This window comes from Octodon degus, unplaced genomic scaffold (genome assembly GCF_000260255.1).
Source record: "Octodon degus isolate 3935 unplaced genomic scaffold, OctDeg1.0 scaffold00163, whole genome shotgun sequence".
Classification (NCBI taxonomy): domain Eukaryota; kingdom Metazoa; phylum Chordata; class Mammalia; order Rodentia; family Octodontidae; genus Octodon; species Octodon degus.
Genome location: NW_004524739.1, coordinates 1386220 through 1404161, shown reverse-complemented (window position 1 = coordinate 1404161; position 17942 = coordinate 1386220).

Here is a 17942-nt window from a genome sequence, read left to right as displayed (position 1 = left end):
GCCATTGCTTGGCCAATGTGCTCTCTGTGAAAGCCTGAGAGAATGTTTTCTCTCCATGTGACTCTCCTTAGGCACACTCTACATCATTAATCGCTTTCTTCTTTGGCCCCATAATCTCCTTGATCAGAAAATTTGGGACATTTTTAGGTAATTCAAAGAAGTATATATTTAATCACAAATGAGTGAGTACTACAGTAGTTAATCCTGCAATGGTCCATATTATTTATTTATTTTTAAGGGAAGGGTCTACAGGGTCTCACTACTAGATCAGACTCGTAGTGATCCACCTGTTTACAGCCTCCCAAGAGCTGGGATTATAGGCACGTGCCACCATGCCCCATCTCAATTGCCATCGCAGCATGTCCCAGGGGTGCAGCTGGCATGGCAGGCCCGGGGATCAAACCTCTGGCCCCTGGGCCTGCTTGCAGGTGCTTTAACCCGCTGAGCTATTTGGCCAGTTCTTGGGAGGCTGTAAACAAGGGGATCACTACGAGTCTAATCTAGTAGTGAGACCCTGAACACCTTGTAGACTCTTCCCTAAAATACAAAAGGAAAAAAGTAGTAAAAATTTCCCTCTCTAGGGGCCAGGGAGATGGCTCAGTGGAGTAAGTGCTTCCCTGGCAAGCACAAGGGCCTGAGTTCAATCCCCGGTTCCACAAAAAAAAAATTTCCCTCTCATCGTTTACATTTTGGTGGCGTTTAACAAGAAAAAAAAACAGTACTAAAATAATGCTTCAAGGGGCCGGGGAGATGGCTCAGTAGGATAAGCGCTTGACTGACAAATGCAAGGATCTGAGTTCAATCCCCGGTTCCGCAAAAAAAATAAAAAAATAAAATAAAATAAAATAATGCTTCAAGAGCCACACATTTGGGGCCGGGGAGAAGGCTCAGTGGAATATGCACTTCCCTGGCAAGCGCAAGGGCCTGAGTTCAATCCCTGATTCCGCCAAAAAAAAAACAAAAAAAACAAAAACACACACACCACATTAGCTGAGTGTGGTGTCACATGCCTTTAATTCCAGGATTTGGGGACCTGGAGTCAGGAAGATTACAAAGCTTGAACCAACCCTGGACAATTTAGCAACTTAACCAGAACTTGTCTGAAAGTTTATTTATTTATTCATTTTATTTTATTTTTTAATTTTTGGCAGTACCAGGGATTGAACTCAGGACCCTGTGCTTGCCAGGCAAGCGCTTATTCTCCTGAGTGATCTCCCTGGGCCCTTTTAATATAGCTTTTTTGGCTGAAAGTTTAAAAATAACAGATTGGAGATGTAGCTAGCTCAGTGAAGACTTGGGTTCAATCCCCATTATTTAAAAGAAGAACCACACATGCATACAGTCAGACATTGTGGTGCACATCTGTAGTCCCACTACGGGGGAGGATTGCAAGTCTGAGGCCAGCCTGGGCAACTTAGCAAAACTCTATCAAAATAAAAAAAGTAGGGCTGGTGAGATGGCCAGTGGTCTAAAGCACCTACTTAGAACAAGCTAAGCTAAGCAAAGCACAGGGACCACGGTTCAATCGCCCAGCACCACATGCCAGCCAGCCCCGCCCCCTGGTGGGCTGAGCTGGCCACACACACACACACACACACACACAAAATAAATAAATAAATATTTAAATAAATAAATTTAAAAAAAAAAGTAACGGGCTGGGGAGATCTCTCGGTGGTCTAATTGCATGCCTGGCAAGTGCAAGGATCCGGGTTTGATCCCCTATACTGCATGGATTGCCAGCCTACATTGAGTGCACTGAGCTGGCCACCAAAACTGGGTGTGGTGGTGCACATCTGTAATCCCAGTGCTGAGGAGGCTGAGACAGGAGGATCACTATGGGTCTAAGCTGTGTAGAGAGACCCTATACCAAATAAAAAAATAAGAGACTAAACTAAAAATTAATTAATTAATTAATTAAAATTAAAAGGAAAAACAAGAAAGAGAGAGAGAGAGAGAGAGAGAGAGAGAGAGAGAGAGAGAGAGAAAGAAAACAACCCACTATAAAAGACAAGGGGGGCCGGGGAGATGGCTCAGTGGAATAAGCTCTTCCCTGGCAAGCGCGAGGGCCTGAGTTCAATCCCCAGTTCCACCAAAAAAATTAAAAATTAAAATAAAAAACAAATCCAGCCAAACATATACACACAACTGTACATAGCTATACAATTTAGCTGCTTACATACACAGAATACAACTACCACAGAGCATACGAATGCAAACATAACTTCCCTTATACCATTTCCTGCCTGACACAGACACACACACACATTTTTTTTTTTTTTTTTTTTGAGACAGGGTTACCATCAGGCTAGTCTCGAACTTACAGTGATCCTCCTGCCTTTGCTTCCCCAGGGCTGGGATTACAAGGGTGTGCCACCACACCCAGCAAACACATTCTTGAAGTCCTCCCCACTCCTAGAGAAGTCCCAGCCTGTTTGCCACATGTTCACAGGTATACAAGTGGAGTCCCAGCAAACTCCCAACTTCACCTACACACCCAACCACAGCGCTCCCAAGAGGCCAAGTCAGCGCATACCCAGTTCAGGCCTGCTCTGCTCAGCCCTGCTCTCCTCGTGAGGTGTGTGTGGCCACCACACAGCACAAGTGTATACCTGGTACATTGTCCACAGCGCCCAACCCTGCTGCCTCCAGGGCTTGGAGGCTGAGTCCAGGGAGCACCCATCCTAGCCCCTCGAGGGCAGGAATCTGAGAGCTCAGTTGGTCGGGTGCCCATGCTGGAGGAGGAGATAGCCTGATGCTCCTCTCTGGCCCTGCTCCCTTTCTTTGTTCTCCTCCTCTTGTCTTGAATTCCTCTCTCTCTCTCCCATCCCACCCCTACCTCTCCAGTAGTCCTTCACCCAGAACCAAGTTTTCCTCCTCTCTTCCAGGTTCTGCTAAACAGTGTCTGAGCCTTTGTGACAAACTGATTGCCTAACATAGCTCTTGAGACAAAAAAGGTCATTGTCATGGCCTAAAGCCCATGAGAAAGAAAGCTAAATGAGCCAAAGGAAATACAGGGCTCGCTGGGCCATAGGTCCACACACCCAACAGACAGGACTAAGAGAAGGAGCCCTCCAAAACTGGTTCTGCTGTGTGATCCTAGATTGGTTGCTGCCGTTCTCTGAACTTCTACCACTGTAAAAATAAGGAGTTGCAGTGGGGAATTTTTAAGGCAATGAGATTCTCAGACACTGTAGCAGTTGTGTAAACAGGGAGAGGGACTGGGAGCTTTGGGAGCCTCCTTAGAGCCATAAAAGCCCCCTCCCCAGAAGCTCCCCAGAGCCTCCCTGGACAGCCTCCTCCCCATCCCGGGGTTGGCTAGTCTGGGTTGAAGCACCAGAGGCCAACGGCCCCTCCTGCCCCACAACACATATAAACACATGTGCTTCTCCAAGACACAGTTACTTCCTCTGCCCTCCTAGCCTTCAGTATCTAGGCTTGTGTATTTAGGGGCTCGAGTTTGGGCTCTGTGCCTCAGAACAGTCTATGTGTGCACTGTCTGTCTGTCCGTCTGTCTGCCAACAGCCTGCAGGCGCCAGGAGGAAAGGCAGCAGTGGGGAAGTGGGGGTAGGGAGGAGGTAGCGTTGACAAGTTCCAATGTCTGGCTTTCCCTCCTGGAAACCCCAAGCTGGGGCTGGCCCCCCCCCTTCCCTTCCTGTCTCTCTCGCTCAAGCACGTCCCTCCTAAGAGCCCCTCTCTGCAGACACCCCCAGTGGAACCAAGCCCAGATTTGCTGCCAAGAAGGCCGACATTTCTTAGACTTGCCACGTTAAAGGGGCCTGCGCAGGCACGCACTCAAATCCTCCCCCCCCTCAAATCCTCCTCCTGTGCACATTCAGACGACCCGAAACACACAAAGACACGGTTGGACACAGCGGCCGCCTGTGCACACAGGAGGCAGCACGTGGAGTGCATCTGACCCCAGGCTCGCAGACAAGCACAAACATAGCCCTCGACTCCCTCCCCCTTCCTGCACTCAGCTTCCCACACCTCGGCACGCGGCTTCCAGCACGCGGTGCTCACAGACACGCACAATAGTCACACACAGGCCTTTGGTGCGGAGAAACAAGTGCAAACCCGCAGCACAGTCTCCCGCCACAGTGCTACTATGGGCATTACCCCACCACCACCACAGCCACCACCACTGCCACTGTCCTGTGGAAACGCAGCCACGGAAACACAATGCCCATGCCGCCAGCTCCCGGGTACACACAGCCAAGGATACAGAGCCACACACGTTGTTCCTGTACCACCACCAGTAACCACGCTTGCAATATCTGCTGGGCACAAAGACACCATGTGCCCACCCCCTGGGCACCCACTCTGGTCCACATGGTTACACAATGTCTTCCTGGGCACTGAGGCATGCAGTACTCCCACGTGCACACACAATCATGACCTCTCACATGCACAAAGGCAAGCCCATCTCCACACTTCAGTCCTTATTCTCTTGTACACCATGACAAATTCACAGGGGCTCCCAACACACCCAGACATATACCAGCTCAGGCCCCTGTACTGACCCTTTGTGTATTACCAGATTCCTTGGCACTGGCGCACACTGCTAGATACATTTTTCTGTACACAGCCTGTGTTCAGCCTCAGGGCACACACAGCTCTCCCTCATGCTCACACACACACACACACACACACACACACACACAGTGGTTTTTGTATGTTCTTTTATATGTTCACACAAGCATGAACACACAGCATGTGCACACTGAAGCAAACACAGGCTTACACACTTCCATGCACACATATATGTGTGCATGTGCCCAAGGGGATAGACCCAGCTGCCTGAACCTCGCTCTTGGTGCCCCAACTCCAGCCTCCGGCCTCCCCCGCTCCGCTGGTGAGATTGGGAAGGGCTGAGAAGGTTGGGGGCTGGCCCAGCCCTTTTCCCTCTCTCCACTGGCTGGCTTGCTCCCTCCTGTCTGGCAGAGTCAGCCAGCCCAGCGCCTGCTCCAGCAGCCCTGGCTGCTTTGGGCAAACTCTCGGCGGGTTGGTCTCGGCTGATGCCGCATCAGCAGCAGCAGCAGCAGGGGCGAGAAGGCTGCGGGCGGCTGCCAATGTGGCAGACGGCGGGCAGGGAGGCAGGAAGGAAGCTGGGCCCATTCTGCGCCCACTCGCTGGGGGAGACAAAACCAAGGGGCTGGATGAGCAGGCAAGGCAGCTGGGCAGGGGACCTTGTGCACAGCCTGGGCTCTGGGCCCACATTGGCCCTATACTCGCTGGGTGACCTTGAGCAACTTGTCCCCCCCCCCTTTTAGTCCCATTTCCTCCTTCAGCAAGTGAACAGTCTGGACTGGACACTTTCAGCTTCATATCCTTGCATCCAATTCCATGTAAAGAACTCAAAGGAGGAAGACAAAAAATGCTTCACTTTTGTGCAGCAACCACTGACAAAGTGTTTTCACTCGACAAAGCTAATGCCATTTTATAGATAGGAAAACTGAGGTTCAGAGAGGCCAAGTGTTGTAACCAAGGTTACCCAGCAAGTGAATAGCAGATATGCGATTTCTGATTCAGTCCTAAAATTCATGCTGCCTCCTTCATCTTCCAGCTCTCCCATGCCCTGAGTACCTTCTCAGTCATCCCCTCACCCCACATCTCGGCCCTGGGCCCCATCAGAGCCACCTGGATCCGCCCTGGGGAGTCAGGGTGCAAAGGCCAGACAGGCCTCCCACCGGCATTCCAGCTGCCACTGGGAACACAGCTGTCAGCAGGGCAGACAGAGCCAAAAACTGCCTCCTGAGCAGGCCCACATAATTGGTACATTGTCAGCTCAAAAACAGAGCTGCTGTGGGATCTTGGGCTAGCCTGCGCCTCAGTTTCTTCATTTGGCTGGCTGGCATGCATTGAACTAGATAATTTCCAAAGGCCCTTTTAGCTTAGTGAGTTGCCTTGGGTGTGACCAAGGAAAAAGAAAAAGCACGGACGGAGAGGCAGCAGTATCCATGTCCCCAGCCAGCCACAGCATACCTCAGGTGTCTGAAGCTGGGACCCTGGCTTCTGTCTCACCTGCAGACTGGGTGACATTGGCAGCCTCTCTGAAGCCCACGTAAGGGAGGATCTCCTGAAGTGTTCACATTCGGGAAGAATGGTGGGACAGACAGATGGACCCACGAAAGTATAAAGGAGAGCAAGGAAGGGAGGTGTGGACCACTGCTCCAGGGTCTTAAGGAGAAAGTAAGACGAAAAGCAGTGAGGCTCCCGAATGCCCACCTCGTTTGTTTATTGCACACCCCTTCCTGCAGCTTGTGCTGCCCAACCCCATTGGCCTCAGCCTGTAGGGAGAAGGAACATGGGACAGTTACAGGAGAGTGGAGCATATGCAAGCTCAGTCCCAAGGACAATGGAGGATGCACCCAGCTGGTCTGTTGGAGTGAAAAAGAGGGCCAGGGAGATGGTTCAGTGGAATAAGCGCTTCCCTGGCAAGTGCAAGGGCCTGAGTTCAATCCCCAGTTCTGCCAAAAAAAATAAAAAAGGCCTCTGGGAGGAGATGGCTCAGGTATTGAGTTCAGATGTCCCAGATAAGTCAGCATGCTCATGTGTGTGCCTGTGTGCTCCTGTATGTGCCTATGTGGGCACACATGACAATTATCATCCCCATTTTACAGGCAGGGAAATCAATGCTCAGAGGCAGAGAGACAGAACCAGGCCTGCACCCAGGCCTGCCTGACTGCAAAAATCAGCGTTTTGTGTGCTATGCCATGCTGCCTCCCGAAGGAGTGAATTGCTAATGGTGGCATTTCAGATGTAGTGACAGTGCTCTGGGAAGAGGTTCTGGACAGATGGTTCCCAACTGGGCCCCTGCCTCAGGCTAGCAGAGCAGAGGGTTGTCAGGGCAGGCGAAACACCCCCCCCCTCCATTCTGCTAGAGTGTGGGATGCAGGCAGGTCCCCTCCCAACTCCTCACCATCCCCCTCCAGCCCTTTGGCCTTGCCTGGGTGACCTGCATGAGCTCAGCTTCCCAGCAGCCCTGCGGAGGAGTCAGCCTGGGCAGAGGCTGCCTCTGCCCTTGCTGCTTGGCAGTGCCAAGGGAGGCGGGGCTGCGGAGGGGTGAAGGTGCCTTCCAGCCACCAAACCTCCATCCTGACTCGAACTCAGGTGCCCCTGGGGTTTGCTGCAGAGGCCCAAGGTGGGATGGGTGGGATGGAGCTGGGTGATACGGGCCTGACCATGCCCGTCCCTGTTGCCGCAGCCTTGTTGAGCTGCCATTAACAAGTGGCCGGAGGTTGCCGTGTCTCCATGGAGACCAGACAGTCAGTGCGGCTCCAGGGTGAGGGCCGTGATTAGTGAGTGTCAGCTTTGCCAGCCCTGCTCTTCCCACCGCCTGCTGCTGGACTTGAGACAACAGGCCTGGTGCGGGGGAGAACTCTGAGGGGGCTCAAGGCCCTTGTAGAAAAGGGGCACCCAGGCCCACAGCCCCAGGTGCTATGTCTTTGTCTCCCCCACTGGATCCTCAATTCTCCTCCTCTTGTCACCTGGTTTCCCTCCCCAATCCATCCTCCACACAGCCAACTGGGTGAGTTTTCTAAAATATGAGCTAAATCCTGACAGTGCCTATCTTAAGAATGTTCCACGGCTCCCCATATCTTAGAGGCTGAGTCCAATTCCTTATCATGTCATTCCATTCATTCATTCATTTCTTTGTTCGTTCGTTCATTCAAAAAAAAATTTTCTTGGTACTTAGAATTGAGCCCAGGGAGCAATGAGGTACATCCCCATCCCTTTTAAAATTTAAAAATTCAAGACAGGGTCTCACTCAGTTGTCCAGGCTAAGTCCAAATTTCCTTTGGCTGCAGGCTCTTGAGTTCAAAAAAATGTTCTTGAGCATGTATTATGTGTTAGGGAGACTGCCAGCTATACACAGAGAAATAAGCAAGATTTCTACCTTTGCTGGACTCCCAGTGTGGTGAAGAGGACTCACTATAAACAAAACACAAGAGAAGCGATATGATTATAACACCAGGGATTGGGAAGGAAATGTAGACAGTTGTTGGTAGCAAATAATTTTAGGTGGCTTCACTGAGGAGGCAACATTTTGAGAGTGGGGTTGGAGAGATGGCTCAGTAGAATTAAGCGCTTGCCTGGCAAGCACAAGGGCCTGAGTTCAATCCCTGGTTCCACAAAAACAAAACAAAACAAAAACAACCAAACAAGAACAAAACAAAACAAAAAAACATTTTGAAAGAGTTGAAGACATTTTTTCCTTCCTTCCTTCCTTCCTTCCTTCCTTCCTTCCTTCCTTCCTTCTTTCTTCCTTCCCTCTCTCCCTCCCTCCCTTCTTCCCTCCCTCCTTCCCTTTCTCCTTTCCTTCCTTTGCAGTACTGGGGATTGAATTCAGAGTCTTTGCATTGAGCTACATCTCCAGCCCTTTTTATAATTTTTGATTTTTTTTTTTTTTTTTTTTGGAACAGGGGTTGATTTTTATTTTGGGACAGGGTCTTGCCAAGTTGCCCAAGCTTGCAATCCTCCTGCCTCAGCCTCCCAGAGTACTACCAGTATCACAGACATATGTTTAAGGATTTTTTTTTTTTTTTTTTGTTCCTCGAATGCCTTCAGGGCACTATTGGCCAGCGGGAGAGGTGTGAGGTTCGAACTCCAGCAACCTGAGGCTGACAGCTTTGTGGAAGCAGCCACTTAATCACAGACATATGTTTGCACACTAAACTAAATTTTGGGCACAGATGAGGATCCACCAGTGGGCAGACTCGGGGGAGGACCATTTAGGGAGCCTGTGTCAGTGCTCCAGCCACCTGCCTCTCTGTTCTGGCCTTCTCCTCCCTCCCTGCTTCCAGCCCCCTCCTCCGTGTTTCCTGTCTCTGTTAAAGGCGTAGGTCTTTATCCAAGTGAGAAAAAACCTCTGAGTCATCAGCCAGTCTTTCTGTCCCTCGGTGCCCACCTCTCCTCATTCTCGTGTCCTGTCAACTCAGTCACCAGTTCCTTTCTCCTCACCACTACAGCAGACCCCAGCGTGTTCATTCCCGCTGTCACACCTGCCCCCAACAGGCTTAATCATTCTTTCTTCCCATCAGAGGTCGAGTGTCCCTGTGTGCTGGGCACCGTGCCACAGGGCCTTGCAGGTACAGTCAGGAGCAGGCACACAATGTCTGCCCTCGGCCAGAGTCCAGTCAGGAGGCAGGCAGGTTTGTGAACCCAGAGGAGGAGAAAGAGGACTCCAGGACAGGGTTGTCTAGGAGTGTTCCAGGAGGAAGTGCCGCTCCCCTGAGACCTGAAGGAGGACAAGGAGTTAGAAGGCCAAGGGAGGGGGAAGATGTTCCAACCAGAGGAAAGACCACGTGGGAAGGCAGGAAATAAGAGAGGTCAGAGCTGGATCTGGAGGCTGGTGGGGAGCTACTGAGGGACTTTAACCCGTGGGGAACATGCTCAGATTTGCTCCCTGACATCCAGCCTCTCCCTTTCCGGTTTGCTCTCTACTCTTCAGTTAGAATCATCTATTTAAAACAGGCACAATCCTGCTCTGTCTCCCCAGGCCTTTAAAGTCCAAGCTCAGCGGTGTGACACTTAAGGCTCTAGAAATGGCCTTTCCAGTCTCATTCTTACCACTCCTCCCAGCCAGCTCTGGGTCCGGCCACACCCAAACAGGTCATATCCTTCCACAGCTCTGGGCCTTTATCCAGGTTGTGCGTTCCTCCTGGAATGCCCTCCCCCACTCCAACTCTGAGGGCTGAACACAGATGTCTCCTCTTCCAGGAAGGCCTCCTGACCCTTCTTCCCTGCCAGAGTAAGCGTCTCCTCTCTACCTCCTGGACAATTACGCATAGCTGAGGCTCACTGACTGCTTCATCCTATGTGCTAGATTTCATATAAGCATTTCATATTAATGACCTGTTGAAGAAGCCTCATGGCTAGCTCATAAAAATCTTATCATCTGGGGCCGGGGAGATGGCTCAGTAGAATAAGTGCTTGCTTGGCAAGTGCAAGGGCCTGAGTTCAATCCCCAGTTCCACACACACACACACAAAAAAAAATCTTATCATCATCCCCATTTTACTCAGGGGAAACTGAGGCTCAGAAAGGTTAAGTGACCTGCTTAGTTGCCAAAAGTAAAATGTGGACTTCAGTGTAGCTCAAGGTAGAGTATTTGCACAAGGCCTTGTGTTTAATCCGCAGTAAAACAAAACAAAGTAAAACCAAACTACCAAAGAAACAAACTCCCTCAAGGTAAAAAGGCTAGATTAGGACTTGAGCCCAGGTAGTTCGCTGCCACAGTTTACATCCTAAGTGCCCATTTCCCTACTCCACACTGCTTGTGGTAAGATTTCCTAGCTGTGTGTCTGCCTCTCCTGCCAGAATAGCAGCATGTGGAGGGCAGAGTCCCAGATTGATTCATTCAGGCTCCCTAGGGCCCAGTGCAGCTCCACACACAAGCTGGGTGTGCACAAATGTATATGTAATGTATGTAAAATGAATAAATAACTGTAGGTAGAACGCTTGCTACTACCTAGTTGTGAGATAGGCACATGGACAGGTTACAGAGGGTAAATCAGAGCCCTCCTCCATCCTGAGTGGATCTGGTCTTCATTCTGGGACAGAGACTATGTCCAGTCCAGCATCTGGCTCTTGGCTCAGCTCCCAAAAGGATGTGCTGGTGACCTTGGGATTTCCATCTTTTGGCTAGCAGCCCCTTTGGAATCAGATTCCACTTTGAATTTGATTTGTGCCCTTAGATACAGCTGTGTGACACCAAGTGACTTCACCTTTCTGAGGCTGTTTCTTCATCTTCAAAATGAGCTCAGAAGTACTTGCCTCTCAGGGTTGCTGTGAGAGAATGAACAGGAAGCCATCTCTACTATTTCCCAAGTGCAGCCCATGTGCTATGCTAGGCTTTGTCATTTATTCTTAATTAGTACCGCCCTTAGGCCCAGGCAATCAGGAAAGGCAGAGGACTTCAGAGTGCCAGAGGGCCATTCCAGCTCTCCTCTCGTCCCTCCCCATGGAGCAAGGAGTCAGAGAGGCCAAGAGGACATGCCCAGCCAGGTCCTACCCCTGCCCCCTCCCCTTGTCCCCTTCTGGCCTGCTCTGGATACCCAGGAGCTCCCAGAGCATGGGGGTGTGGGGGTGCTGCCTGAGTTCAAAGCCTACTACTAGCAAGGCAGATTCCTCAGCCTGACAAAGTGCAAAGGGGGTTGTCCCCCTGGGATGAGAGAACAGAGTGAACATGCAGGCCATGGAGTAGGAAGGGCAAGGGGAAGGGCCTCCAGAGTACATTTACTAGGGACCAGCTCATCCTTGCTAATCTTCACAATGCTCTGAAAGGCAGGAATTATCAGCTCTATTTTAGAGAGAAAGAAACTAATATGGTTCTGTGGTGCATGCTTATCATCCCAGCGACTTGGGAAGCTGAGGCAAGAGGATCGCAGGTTTGAGGCCCCCTAGGCTACTTAGTGAGACCCTATGACATAAATTAAAAGTAAAAAAGGCAAGAGTTATAGCCCAGTGGTAGAATGCTTGCATGCACAAAGCCCTAGGTTCCATCCTCAATACTGAAAAGGAAGAAAAAAAGAAGAAAAAAGAGGAGGAGGGAGAGAAAGCGGAGGAGGAGGGAGAAGAGGAGAAGGGAGAGAAAAAAAACCAAGGGTGATGAGAGGAATGATTCCAATCCTGGTTGGACAGTGAATAATTCCAATCATTGGACAGTGTCTGAGGAGGCACACAATGCGTTATATGTACACTTATGCCTCTATTATCTAATTTAATTTAATTCTCAAAACAACAGTATGTAAATCTTATTGACTCTCTCCTTTTTTTTCTTTCCATGCAGCTCAGACTCATAGTGATCCTCCCGTCTCAGCCTCCCCAGCACTGGGATTACAGGTGTGCGTCACCACGCCCAGTTTCAGTACTCATCACAGTGTGCCCAGCCTGTAGTACTGGGGATCAAACTCAGAATCTTTCACTTGCCAGGCAGTCACTTAGACCTCCAGCTAGCTCCCCAGTCCAGATTCTCTCCCTTTTCAGAGGAGGGAACCAAGGCACGGAAAAGACTTTGAGACCTGCCTAAGGTTGCGTAGTTCCCTGGCTCTTAACCCCAGCCCTGTCCTCCGTTACTGTTATAGTTAGACGCTATTCCTTAATTTAGCCAGCGATCATCCGCCACAGTCATCTGGCTAAGGAATGGGATACGGGGAATGCTCTGTGTATCCTTCGCTCGTAAAGCCTGAAAGAGGCAGAACTCTGGTGCAGACTACAGGCATCTGAGTGGACCATGTGCAGAGGGCTAGGGGCCTGATCCATCCTGCCCCCCTGGTCCTCCTGCCCTCCCCCTCGTGGTCCCCCTCCCCCTCCCCCATATCCTGCAGTCTCACGATAGGCAGGGCCCTGGGGCTGTGCAGAGAGAGAGGCCCTCTGGTTTGCAACCAGGCTCTTCTTCCCAGCCTGTGGCCTGAGAAGATGGCGCTTGCCCAGGGCTGAGGCCAGGTCTGTCACCCCTCCCTCTCCAAGGCCCAGCTGTAGGGCGGCTGCCCAAACACCCGCCAGCCCCGCCTCTCCTACACCCGGCCAAGCTGCTGCTCTGTGGTCACCTGGACCCAATTTCCTTCTTCCTGCCTCCTCCCATCTCTGGGAGGCGCCCCTCAGCTGCCCTGCCAATTCCCAAAGGCTACTCCCCTAGGAAGCTATCATTGTTTCCCCCCACCCAACCCCCACCTGGGTCTCCCAGGACTCTGCTTGGAGCACTCCAGCCCCTCTCCTTTCAGCCCCACACAGAGAGAATCACTTGGACCATCAGTCCATTTTCCATTTGGTTCCTGGCTGAACACTGGGTCCCCCTGGCCAGACTGCGAGTTTCCTTCTCCAGGGCAGTATCACTTTGTACTGCCCCCCACATCACTGGCAGGGTAGAAGCCAGCGCCCAAGAGCTGCCCTTGCCCCAGAGGCCTGCAGCCAGCGTGCCTGTTCTTCAGTGACTCCTCATGTGCTATGAGAGGAAACCCAGGAGGCCTAGGGCAGGGAAGGGCCTTGTCCAAGGTCACCCAGAGGCCAGGCTAGGCCTCAAACCCAGGTCTTTTGTCAGGCCCAGGTTTTAGCATGATACATGGATCAAGTTTCTAATCATCTAGGTCCTCATTTTCAGGCAGAAGCCCAAACTGGCTCCTAACAATGTATTGCCAGAATGACAGGAGTTAATTCTGCTCCATGTTAAATGTCATGTCTGGAAAAGCCTTGAAGAGATTATGAGTCCAGTCTCCCTCCATCTACCTCCGTGTCACAGACAAGCAAACTGAGACCCGGAAAGTGCAAAGAGTTCCTCAAGGTCAGGCAGAGCTTGGGCTAAAGCTGAGAGAGGATTCTGTGTCAAGTTCCTTGAAGAATTAAGCATCACCAGCTAATTCATTCATTCCGTGCAGATCCGGGAGCCTGCTAATTCCAGGCTTTGTGCTGGGTACTGAGAATATAAATCTAATCAGACAGTCATAGCTGGAATAGACAGGAGGGGTACAGGAAATGTTTTGTGTCTTGGCCTGGGTACTAGTTACCTGGGTGTGTTTAGATCATGAAAAATTCATCGAATATGAATTTGATATACACAGTTTTCTTTTTCTTTTTTTTTCATTTATGTATTTGGTACAGGGTCTCACTATGCAGCTGGGACTCCTAGTGATCCTCCTGTTTTCAGCCTCCCCAGTGCTGGGATTATAGTCCTGCGCCAGCATGCCTGGACTGAGTGGTGGGCTAGGTGCTGGGCTCCATGCACCCTGGGTAGGGCTGGCGTGGCTTGTGGGACTGGGGAACGAATCATGCACTCTGTGTTTGACAAAGCAGGTACTTAGTCCTCACTGAGCTATCTTGCCAGCCCTGATATACACAGTTTTCTGCTTGCAACTTTTGCTATTTATTTATTTATTTATTTATTTATTTTTTGGTGAAACCCGGGATTGAACTCAGGCTCTTGCGCTTGCCAGGCAAGCGCTTATTCTACTGAGCCATCTCCCCAGCCCCCAAAGTGTGTTGAAGAACCAAGAAAAGCCAGGAAAGAAGGCAGGGAAGTGAAATGAGGGAAAGAAGAAGCAGTAGCCAGGGACCAGGCCACTCAGGGTTGTGTGGGTCAGATTAGGAGTTGAGACTTCATCCTGGGGCTACTAGACAGTCTGAGAAGGAGGTTCAGTAAGGGGAGTGGCAGGAAGAACAACTGAAGCAAAGGTGGGGGCTAATGTGACCTCAACCAGGCTTTGCAAAACTTCACATTACCTTCTTTGATCTGCCCAGAACTGCAAGGTGTTGCCTACACAACCTGGAGGATAAAAGGAAACACATCACAGGGCCAGGGCTGATTTTGCTCCTTTGCAATCAAGATGTCATTTTACAACTTGAAAAAAAAGTCACTTAATCCAGGTGCCAGCATGAGGTGGGGCACTGCAGGTGGAGACTCGGGCTGTGAGGCCCTGTTCCGCCAGGCCCAGCCCTGGTCTTAGAAGAGCTGGGATGCGCCAGCTCCAACCCACACCCCAGCTTCTGTTGCAGCCCCGCCCACCCTGTTCCACACCTGGCCTCTTCCCCTTTGCTTCCCTGTTTCCCTCCCTCGGGAAGAGAGCTGGGAGCCAGGAGTTTCCTCCACCCACTCTAGTTCCCATACAATACCAAGAGGCCCACACCAGAGCCAGGGGGACCTCAGCCCACCCCGTCCCCCAGTCCAGCTATCTCACCCCTAAGGTCTCCTCCCTCCAGGCTGCTCAGGAAAGGCACTGATGGTGGAGTCACCAGCCAGGTGGATGACATCTGAGTTCCTGCTGCATGCCAGACTCTGTGCTAGAGGGCCAGTGTTTGGCCCTCTCTGAACTGGGCCAGTGGACACAGCCAAGATCACAAGCTTTAGAGGTGCAGAGTGCAGCTAAGGCCAGAGACGCAGGCAGGTTTCCCTTGGGGAACACTGCTGCATATCAAGGAACAGGGAAGATGGCTGGTAAGAAATGCTCTAGGTGGCAGAGTGACATACAGGAATTATCCCAACTAGGAGGAGTGTCATTTTTTTTTTTTTTTTTTTTGGACCAGGACTCAATCGTAGGACCTTGCGCTTGCTAGGCAGGCATTGTGCTGCTGAGCTATATCCTTAGCCCCAGGAGGAATGTCAGGTACCAACATTGGCACCTAAAATATTCACTTAATCACACTGACTTTATGAAACAGTCCAATTATGCCTGTTTTCCAAACGTGTTCACTGAGGTGGAGAGGGGGTCTTTTTTGTTGCTACCAGGGATCGAACTTAGTACCTTGTGCTTGCCAGGCAGGTGCTTACATCACTGAGCTATCTCCCAGGCCCAAGAGAGGGATCTTGATTCGTTTTTTTTTTAAATTTTATTTATGTGTGTGTGTGTGTGTGTGTGTGTGTGTGTGTGTGTGGCCAGCTCAGCCCACCAGGGGGCGGGGCTGGCTGGCATGTGGTGCTGGGGGATTGAACTGAGGTTCCTGTGCTTTGCTAAGCTTGTTCGAAGTAGGTGCTTTAGACTACTGAGCCATCTCACCAGCCCTTGATTCGTTTTCAAACTCCCACAGCTGCCAAGTGCCAGAAGCTGGGCTTAAGACTCAGTTGTCTTCTATGTTCTTAATGTATTTGGATACAGAACAACTTGAGCAAAGGACACAGGGAGAAGTGGGGTAGGAAGGGAGATGGGAGGGGTGGGGGACAGCGGTTGGTAGAGGAGCCTTGGGGAAGAGTAGGGGCTCCATCCAGAGAGCTGTGGGGGAGCCGAGGGAGGGGCATCAGTTGGAAAAGATTGTGACAAGAGATGACAGAATTGTTTTCAGAGGCCCACTTTGAAGAGATTAGATAGAGAAACTCTGTGTGGGAATTGCTACAAAAACCCAAAAGAAAGATGGGGCCTGAGGGGTTGGGGAGGTGCACTAGGGAGACCCCAAGCAGACCTGGAGACTGGTTGGTGGGGCTGGGGATTTGGTTCAGTGGTAGAACACTTGCCTAGCAAGCTGGAAGCCCTGGGTTCAGTCCTCTGCACCAAAAACAAAAAAATAAACTTCTCCCAAAAAAACAATTCAATCAAAAAAATAGAGTAACATAAAAAAGGCCAGAAACAAACAAGGCAATTGGAGACTTGGTTGGTTCTGGCAGATGAGGTAAAAGAAGGTCAAAGGTGATTTCTGGGTGGCCTATGTGCTCCAGAAGGAAGCCCAACTGCTGGCCTTGACAGTATTCTGTACCCTGGAGTCTGGACTGGAATCCTGGTTCTGCAGCTACCTGTGGTAAGTCCCAGCTCTGCCTCCCGCTTGCTGTGACTACAAATGAGTGATGGGACCTAGTACTGTCTGTTGTTCTGGTGTGGAAGAAGGTTACTGACAGCACCTATCTCGTGGATGACATGGGTTAGCACCTGTAAGGGCTCTGTGAGTGTTCAGCGTCAACTTCCTATTACGGAATTCACATTTTATTTTTTGTCTTTCTGAGACAGGGTCTTGCTACTCAGCCCAGGCTTGCCTTGAGCTCACTCTGTAGCCCAGGCTGGCCTCAAATCTGCAGCAATCATCCTGCCTCAGCTTCTCAAGTCTGAGATTACAGGTGTGCGCCGCCCACACCTGGCAGAGTTCACATTTGAGTGGAGAGACAGATCCAAGCAGAGTGACTTACTTAATTACAACAGCGACAAATGCCCTAAAGGAACAGTGAACACTGGAAATGAGGGCAGGGTTCCCAGAGTGTGTGAGGGGCCCAGGGACCGCTGAGCCTCTGAGCTGAGCTGAGCTGAGGAAGATGGGGTGGCCAGGAATCAGGAGGGAGGGAGGGAGGGGTCGGTGAGGAGGCGGATCCTCAGGTGGAAGGAGAGGCCCCCAGGTCAATGTTTCTGTCATTGTGTCTCTTTGGAAGCCACAAAGGGTATGAGAAGTACATCGGGCAGATGCCCTAACTTGACAGAAAGGACACTAAGGCCCAGAAAGGAACCGTGACTTAGCAGGTCTGTGAGGAGGCGGCTCAGGGAGCTGGTAGGGACAGGGGCTGAGAAGGGCCTTTGTCCCTTTGCCTGCTGGGGCGGGAGCAGCAGGGGGCTGAGGCTGCAGCTGGCCACCAGCAGCTGTGGTGGCCGGAGCCACATTCCTTCCCCTGCCAGGGGAGCAAGTCCAGGCTTAGACCTTACACCACCCCCCAACACACATACACTTTAGTCAACAAAGAGTTATGACTCCAGACGGCTGGCTCTGAACTGTCCTCTCTAGCCCTGGTCTCTCCTAGTTCCCCAGGGTAGGCCACCAGGCAGCCACGTTTCTGGGAAGGGCACAGAGGTTTGGACTTTGAGTCTAAAGCCTTGTGTTAAGTCTTGATTCAGCCTCCCCAGCTTGCTGTGTGACCTCAGGCAGGTCACCAGAGCTCACTGGGCCTCAAAGTCCTCAGCAACACACAAGGAAGAGGAGGGTGGAATGACATAAATGGGGTGGGGAGCCCAGCAACTGGCTTCAGCCAGCAGCTGCAGCTTTGCTGCCCTCCCAGTTGGAGGCACTAGGGCCTTGGGGGTCCGGAAGCTGGGGACAGGCAGCCTTTCATCTCTTCTGGCCCAGGGTCGCTGCAGGTTGGCAGGCCCCACATCCCGGGATCGCATTTCAAGCTGGAAGGGGCCTTCCTGTGACCTCAGCTGCCCAGCCCTGCCCCTGCCTCCCTCCCTCTGCCCCATCCTCACCAGAGGGAAGCAGGCAGCATCCCGCCCAAGGTCACCGGCCAGCAAGTGGCTGTCCTTCGGCCTGCCCTTCCCCCTCAACCACAGCCAGCCCTGGCCAGCCTCCCCCTGTAAAGCCCCAGGTCTCCTGGGCCATTAGGAATCTGCCAGGTGAGGCGTGGTCTTTTTCTTCTCTCTCTTGTTTTTTGGCTTGTTTTCCCAGCTCTCCAACAGCCGCCTTCTGCAGTAGCCTCTGGGTTGGTGTACAGGAACATTTTTCTTTAAGACAGAGAGAGAGACAGAGACACAGAGAGAGAGAGA